Here is an 8,601-nt window from a genome sequence, read left to right as displayed (position 1 = left end):
ATTACAGTCTACAGAGAATATTCTTTTAGAAACATGTGGATTTCCACCAAATCGTAAATTTAAAAATATTTTTTGGACATTTTCCCTTAGACTTCCCAGCACTGCTAGACAAGAAATTGTTAAGATGTATACTTAGATTAAATTTGTTTCGATCAGATTCAAGCTTGTGAGTGTTCTTTGATTAGCATTCATTTTTTTTTCTTTTAAAATTTTCCCTAGTTAATGTAAAACAACTTTTTTTTTTTTTTTTTTGCTATACATGTACATTTTTTAAAACATATTTCCATATGAATCAGGTTGTGAGAGAAAAATCCAAACAAAAGAGAAAAATCATGAGGAAAAAATAGAAGGAAAAAAAGTAAACATAGCATGTATTGATTTTCAGTCGGTATCCATAGTTCTGTTTTTGGATATGGATGGTGTTTTCATTCAAAGTTTATTGGGATTGCCTTAGACCACTGAGTCACTGAGAAGAACCATATCTATCATAGTTGATGATCATTGCACAATCCTGATGCTGCAGGGTACAATGTTTTACAATTCTGCTTGTTTTGCCCAGCATCAGGTCAGGTCCATTTTTCCAGGTCTTTCTAAAATCTGCCTGTTGATCTTTTTCTTTCTTTGTAGAACAATAATATTCCATTTTACTTTCACATAGCATAACTTATTCAGTCATTTCTCAGCTAATGGGCATCTATTTATTTTTCAATTCTTTGCCACTACAAAAGGAACTACTATAAACATTTTTGTACATGTGAGTTCTTTTTCCTCTTTTATGATTTCTTTGGAATACAGACCCAGTAGTAGCACTGCTAGATCAGAGGGCATACACAGTTTTATAGCCCTTTGGGCATAGTTCCAAATTATTCTCCAGAACGATTGGATCAGTGCACAACTCCACCAAAAATGCATTAATGTTAGCAATCCTTTTGTGTGTAGGAAATAAATATTTGCCCTTAACCAAATTCATAGTTTATCTTGGCATTGGCAGTAATAGGCAATAATAGACATAAACTTATACCTAACTTTTAATTATTTGTTGATGGAATATGATGTTTAATTAAGTCAAATTAAGTTGGGTTTTTTTTTTTTTTGGGGGGGGGAAGGAATTCTAATTCCCTATCTCATTAAAGACTAGTCTTATCTTGGAGTGATTGGAGTCAGATTGAATTTCCCCAGTTAAAGCAATCTCTTAGGAAGACGGAATGGGCATAGCATCTTAGTTTTTATGGAGTCATTAATGGAATTCTTCATTTTTAAGAAAAGGATGAAATATAACATTTTAAAAAATGGTCTGGGAGTAATTTATTTAAAAAAGATTTTAGAAAGGATTTTCTTGCAGCACAATGCCTATGATCAGTAAACCAGTAAATGATCTAGCTTTACCATCAACTCTGGCTGTTCTAAACAAAAGAATGAATCAGGGCTCTTGACAAATGTAGGTATATTCAGGATAAGAAAATAGGATTAATCTATCAAGAAGCATTTAATATGTACCAGGAAGGAATAATTACTAGATATACGAAGTAAGGCAAAATGAGTCTATAATAAAAAGGCACCTATAAAATAGACAAACACATTTCAGAGACAAAAGATTATTTTGATTTTTAAAATTGTTACATCTTCCTTCACGGACAAGAGTGAGAAACTGTCTTCTGTATCTATATGGAATATGAGTTTCATTATTATTTTTATGTCCCCTACCAAAAAAAGACATTGATGGACAGATAGATGTCAAAGTGGTTAGAGTACTAGACCTGGAGTCATCTTCCTGAGTTTAAAATCTGGCCTCAGACATGTACTAACTGTGTGATCCTGACCAGGTCACACTGTTTGCCACAGTTTCCTCATTTATAAAATGAACGGGAAAAGGAAATGGCAAAACACTCCAATATATTTATTAGAAAATTCCCAAGGAGCCAGGAAATTGGACATTACTGAAAATCTACTGAACAACAACAAGCAATAAAATGATATTGGTCCTTTGGTATAAAGTTTGATGATGCTCAGGGAAGAAATATAGAACTGGCAAGGGACTTTTATTGGGAATGTATGGAGAGGAAAGGGGAAAGAAAACAATGAGGGGATAATAAGAAAACTCTGGAATTTATTGCATCGTGGCTATGATCTAGTCAATCCTGAGTTTTAGGAAGATCAGCAAGACAGCTGAGTGGAATGGAGGATGAATAGAATGGAGATGTTGAGGTACTGGCTTATATTGTAGTGTCATCTTTGAAAGAATTCAGGCTCAGTGTCCAACCCAAGAAAGGGCATCTATTTGGGCATTTACTTGGGGCAAGAGATAACATACCAGTGGGGTCTGATGGTTAAGGGAGGCAGCAACAGCTCAGCATACTAAGGAGAGGTTTCATATAGAAAAGAGAGAATAAGTGTGGAGAAAAAAAACCCAGGAGAACTGGGAAGAGTAGAAATATTTTATGTTATTAGATGAGATGCTAAATATTTGTATAATCTTGAATAAGGTATGCATGGGAAAAGTCCTTATGATTGGATTTGTTTCAGATAAGATATACGTGGAAAAGGTCCTTTTGTGAGACAGAGAGAAACAAAGACAGAGATAAAGAAAGAAGGATAAATAGACAGGGAGAGACAAAAAGTCAAGATATTGGAGGTGAGGCAGCAGTTAAGATTCATCAGAGAAATCTGAGAATGCAAAATCATCAGGAAGGTATTTCAATAGTACAGGCTTAAAATGGTAAGCATCTTCACCAGTATGATGACAGTAGCATAGGAAAGAAGGGAAATATTTGATCACTATTAAGAAGGTAAAATCAACAAGCTATGACAACAGATTGGTTATGGAAGCTGAGAGTGAAGACAATTATGATACCTAGATTTCAAATCTGAGTAACTGGAAGAATGGTAGAATGGTAGTACTCTTGTCAGTAATAGGGAAGTTCAAAAGAGGGGAAAGTTCCACAAGGAAGATGAAGTCAGTATGTATACATATTTATATAGTTATCTTGTTGCATAAGAAAAATCGGATTTAGAAAGAAGGTAAAAATAACCTGGGAAGAAAAACAAAAATGCAAGCAAACAACAGAAAGTGCAAATGCTATATTGTGTTCCACACTCCTTTCCCAGTGTTCTTACTCTGGGTGTAGCTGGTTCTGTTCATCGCTGATCAGTTGGAACTGATTTGGATCCTCGCATTGCGGAAGATAGCCACTTCCATCAGAATTGATCCTCATATAGTATTGTTGTTGAAGTGCATAATGATCTCCTGGTTCTGCTCATTTCACTTAGCATCAGTGTATGTAAGTCTCTCCAAGCCTCTGTATTCATCCTGCTGGTCATTTCTTACAGAACAATAATATTCCATAACATTCATATACCATAATTTACTCAGCCATTCTCCAATTGATGGGCATCCATTCAATTTGTAGTTTTTAGCTACTAGGAAAAAAGGCTGCCACGAACACTGCAAAAATGTTTGTAGCAGTCCTTTTTGTAGTATCAAGGAATTGGAAACAGAGTAGTAGCAGTTTGGGAATGGCTGAATAAATTATGGTAGATAGATGTAATGGAACATTATTGTTCGATAAGAAACAATCAGCAGGATGATTTTAGAAAGATCTGGAGAGACTTATAAGAACTAAGGCTAAGTGAAGTGAGTAGAAGCAAGAGAATACTGTACACAGCAACAAGAAGATTATCTGATGATCAATCCTGATGGATGTGGCTTTTTTCATGAGTTTCAATAATGAGATGATTCAGGCTAATTCCAATAGACTTGTGATGGAGAGAGTTATGTGCATCCAGAAAGAGAACTAGAGGGACTGAATGTGGATCACAACACAGTATTTTCACCTTTGTTGTTGTTTGCTTGGTTTTTTTTTCTTTCTCATTTTTTTTACCTTTTTGATCTGATTTTTCTTGTGCAGCATGATGGATGTGGAGAATATGTGTGGAAGAATTGCACATGTTTGGCCTATATTGACTTGCTTGGTGTTTAGGGAATGGAAATGGGGAGGTAGGGGGATGGGAGAAACAACAAACAAGGTTTTGCAAGAGTGAATGTTGAAAACTATCTTTGCCTGTATTTTTGAAAATAAAAAGCTACTATTAATAATTTTAAAAAGTAAATAAAAACTTAAAACTTAAAAATTAAATTCAATTCACTTGCATATCATGGTGTCAGCTCCCTGCTATCATGGTGCTCTTCAAGAATGAAGGAGAAAACAATAGGTTTGTAGAACATTGAGAAGTTAAGTGAGTTCCCCAGGATTATATGGCCTATAGGTGTCAGAGATAGGACTCAAACTAAGCTTTTATTGACTTTGAGGTTAGATTTCTGTCCTCTTCACCACACTGCTTCTCTCCTATAAAAGGAACTCTATAAAAGCTTGTGGTATTGTTGATGGTGATAATTTATATCTCATAACTCCCTTAATTTCACAAGGAAAACGATGTCAAAGTTCCATGCTTTCTTTGTGTCACCATACTTTTTTTTTTTTTGTGATTCACCATCTCCATTTTTTCTCGGTACATTTAAAGCACAAATGTTATGCCCTTCTGCTTGAATATTCATGATCACTTCAGCTTCAATACTTTGATTTGATATTGTTCTTTGTATTAGTTTATCTCTATAAATCTTCAATAATATGAAGGCCTGTGGAGACCTCCTTTCCACCTTAACTCTTTTGTAGGCAAAGTGATCTTCATCTTAAGCTTTTTTCCTTCCCTCTTTCTACTGCCTCATTACCCTCAATAGAACCCTTCTCCTCTCCTCTAGATGTAATGAGACTTTTAGAAGGGGGACTTTTACCATTTCATTTCTTCTCAAAGATACTTCACACCCATTACTCCAAAACTATGTTTACATTGTTTGACTCGTAGCTCTTGTGTCTCCGTCCATTAATCAGCAAAAGTACATGATGACACAGGGCAAAAATTGTGTCCAGGAAAGATTAGAGAGGTAGGAGACATATATTGATAGTTAACATTTATGTAGTACTTTAAGATTTGGAAAGTATCTCATGAATATATTATTTCATTTGATCCTTACAACTCTTGGGAGGGAGATATTATCCTACTATTTCCATTCTATAGGAAAATGTAAAGAAAGGTATAAAGACATGTGAACTCATGAAGCTAATACAGATCTGAGAGAGTATTTGAACTCATGCCTGCTTTATTCTACATCATACCTCCACATTCCCTAGAATAGTTTAATTGGGACGGGTGAAGACTTTGGAGAACAAGGAGATTTGGGGGGTATGGGAAGAATTTCTAATTATTCTTATTCAAAGTCTGAGAAAAGCACTGGAAAAAATGACAAAGAGAGGGGCAGAGCTGTTTCCATGGGTCATAAAGCCATCTCCTGTAACTACCTATAGAATTTCTAAAAATCTCCTCCAAACAAAAATTTATCTTTCTTACTCTTGGCTGCCAATCACCTTTAACATATCCCTCATCCAAATCAGAGGTAAAATCGTCAATAGCAATAATAGTTGCTTTGTCATTTTAGTAAAGTGTATATCCATTAAGAAAAGGCCAGTGAGCATGTCTAGTCCCTAGGAAGGTGCCCCAATTCAGCACATCAAGTGCTCCCTTGATGTCTGCCTTTTTAATGCCCCCAAAATTCTGTGAGCACACACTGATTCTGTGGGCCTATCCCACAGATGACAAATTTATTAATTTAAATTTGACCACTATGAATTTTTATTTTGGAAAAATCCCTTGAATAAAGCTTTATATAACTCACACACAGGTGTTCAATGTACAATATAAACATCAAGTATATAGCAAGCTATGACCGCTGAGGAAGCCATGAAAAAATACAGAAACATTCTTACTTTTATATTTAATATTACATTTTCCCAGAGCTACTGAGATCTGTTGAACAAGTACCCCAATGAACTAATAATAGGTTGGCAAAGTTCAGAATTTCTGGTCCTACCACGATGTGTTTTTATTTTTAACAGCACAGAGAATTTATCTATTTTTTTTCCTTCCTTTCCTTTCCTTTCTTGTAATTGAGGCAATGTTCTGCTGGGAGGTTCAGTGCTCATAGACTTTTGGAACTTTCAGGTCATGGAAAGTCCATTCTTAGGGACTCTTCATCTCTGCTAAGAAAAAGAAACAAATGCAAAAGTACTCAGGTTTACTATATCATCTTTGCCATATTGATCTTTTCTAGTACTATTGCTCACTAGTCCTCAAGCTTGTCCATATTGATTACAAGCTAGCCCATCTTAATTAGCTTAAAAAAAGTTTTCAATATTTACTTTAATAAGATTTTGGCTTCCACTTTTCTCTTTCCTCCCCCTTAAAAATGGCAAGCAATCTAATATGGAATATGCAATCATATTAGTTATGTTTCCACATTAGTCATGTTGTAAAAGAAGAATCTGAAAAAAAAAAGGAAAAACCACAAGAAAAGAAGTGAAAGTGGTGTGTATCGATCTGCTTTCAGACTCTGAAGTTCTTTCTCTGGATGTGGGTTGCATTTTCTTTCATGAATCTTTTGGAATTGTCTTAGATCATTGTATTGTTGAGAAGAGCTAAGTCTATCAAAGTTGATCATTAAACAATGTCACTGTCACTGTGTACAATATTGTCCTGATTCTGTTTAATTAGCTTTAAAAGGGAATATATTATGATGATACAGAAAGAACAGTTGATATAAATTGATGTCCCCCAGAAATCTGGGTTACAGCATCTATAAAGTGGGTCTAGTTTGTGTTCTCTTAACTTCTAGATGGATATCATGTTTGCTATAGGTGCAGTCTCTCCTATTGACATGATCTATGAGGGTGAAAGAGAGTTAGGAATGAATCACTCCCTCTAAATTTACAAGACTCCCCCAGGCACAAGCAATTCATATCCTCAAAAAGCATAGTTATTCCTTTCTTGGCCAAATCTGATATACTTCTGACATATCTTGCTCTAGTGGTATATCTAACTTTTTCAGCTAATTTCAATACTTTTCCTCATGTCATTTTATTCCATGACTAGAAGCTACTCATCCATAGAATCCTAAAATCTTTGATTAATTCAATTGAGGTGCTTAAGAATTATTTACAACTAATTTATACTTTTGAAGAATGCATTAAAGTTCTGTAATGATTGTTCTGGTATAATTTACCCATTTTATTGATTGATATCTAAATCCAAAGAGGCATTCTCATCTAATGAAGGAATCAGGTCTTGAAATATTGTGTTATATGCAATAATTGGATGAAGGGTGAATCCTCCTTTTAAACTTTGGATACATTATAGTACCTGACTGGAACAGACTACCACTCCCCAAATTTTGTTGTCCTTTGTTGGAAAGGAAATTCCTCCAGGTGATTGTTAGCCTTAATTATTTTGTTTTGTAATCCCCAGAATGCACAATGAGTGACAAATAGTAAGTACATAATTTATGTTTCTTTACTAATTAGTTTTCTCAATGTCCCGGTAAAGTATGTTATGGCCTTCGAAGATGAGGAATTTGTGGCTTATTGAAGCTAAATGACTTTCATAGGGTCTCAAAATTAATGTCAAAGGTTGGATTGGGAAATGAAATATTGCCTAATTTCAAATCCTGTCCTGTTTCATCTATATAGTCTTCCCTCTCACCCTGGCTAGTCCCACCCCGCTACTGTTGAAAACGTTAAATAATGAGCACTAGATCATTAGAGAAGGTTTGTTGGTAGGTATAGCTTTACACTAAAATATTTGCACAGAATAGGTTGAAAAAAGCAAGATTGAACAGTAAATGCCATAGAGTCAATGAAATAGTGATAATTAAATTCTCCAAAAACATCCCTCGTTGTTTTTTTTTTCCTACTGGAAAGAACAGGAAAAAAATAAAAAGAAGCCCTTGGCCTAAGGGGCCGCGTGGCCTAATGGATAAGGCGCCTGATTCCGGATCAGGAGATTGAGGGTTCGAATCCCTTCGTGGTCGTCGTATGGGTTACTCTTTTCTGTTTCAGATTCAGGACAGCCTTCCTGCCCACATTAGGCTATCCTTCCTTTTCAATTTAATCTAACCCCGCCACACGAGGTGAAAAGTATCCCTAAGAGTAAAGCAATCCTAATTTACATCCACGGGGAAAGCTTCGGTAACGTGGATTCTTCCGTGCGTACCAAAGCAAAGACATTAAATACTCCCGGTTCCCTGCGACGTACACACAGTTGGAGAGCAAGGTCATAAAGAAGGAAATGTTTTGAGATGTTAAAAATCACATCTCAGATCTGGGGAATGAGTGTTCCCCACACCTTAAAGCCATGACTTCACCAGTTCCAGCAGCACAAGTTGATTGAGCCAAAGAGATTTTGTTTACTGTGAACTTTCTTTTATGTCCATAGGCACGTGTATCATATGGAGTCAGTGAGGTAAATCCTGCTCATAGAGTAGCTCCAGAGGATGCTGAGGATTCACGAGATAAAAACTGCGGGCCAAGGCGCTCAGACTGCAGTCAGCTTTCAGAAAAGAACTTGGAGTATTTCCTAATCTTCCCTCTCTGTCCTGCTTCTCGGCGCCCACCCTAACCCCATTCTCCCTTCCAGAAGACTGCTCTGCCGACTTTGTAGCTTGCTGAGAACCCGCAGTCAGCCATTCAGTGGCAAACTTTTGCTTACTTTCTCCAG

The 8,601-nt window shown here is 35.9% G+C and overlaps 1 non-coding gene across 1 annotated transcript; it reads left to right on the top strand.

The window, feature by feature from the left end:
• Positions 1 to 7,842: 7,842 nt before the first annotated feature.
• Positions 7,843 to 7,915, top strand: TRNAR-CCG. The gene has a single exon. It is a non-coding gene; the product is annotated as a tRNA-Arg (tRNA).
• The last annotated feature ends 686 nt before the right edge of the window (positions 7,916 to 8,601 follow it).

This window comes from Sarcophilus harrisii, chromosome 1 (genome assembly GCF_902635505.1).
Source record: "Sarcophilus harrisii chromosome 1, mSarHar1.11, whole genome shotgun sequence".
Classification (NCBI taxonomy): Eukaryota; Metazoa; Chordata; class Mammalia; order Dasyuromorphia; family Dasyuridae; genus Sarcophilus; species Sarcophilus harrisii.
Note: the sequence above shows the minus strand (reverse complement) of the source record. Positions and strands in the feature narration are given on the sequence as shown.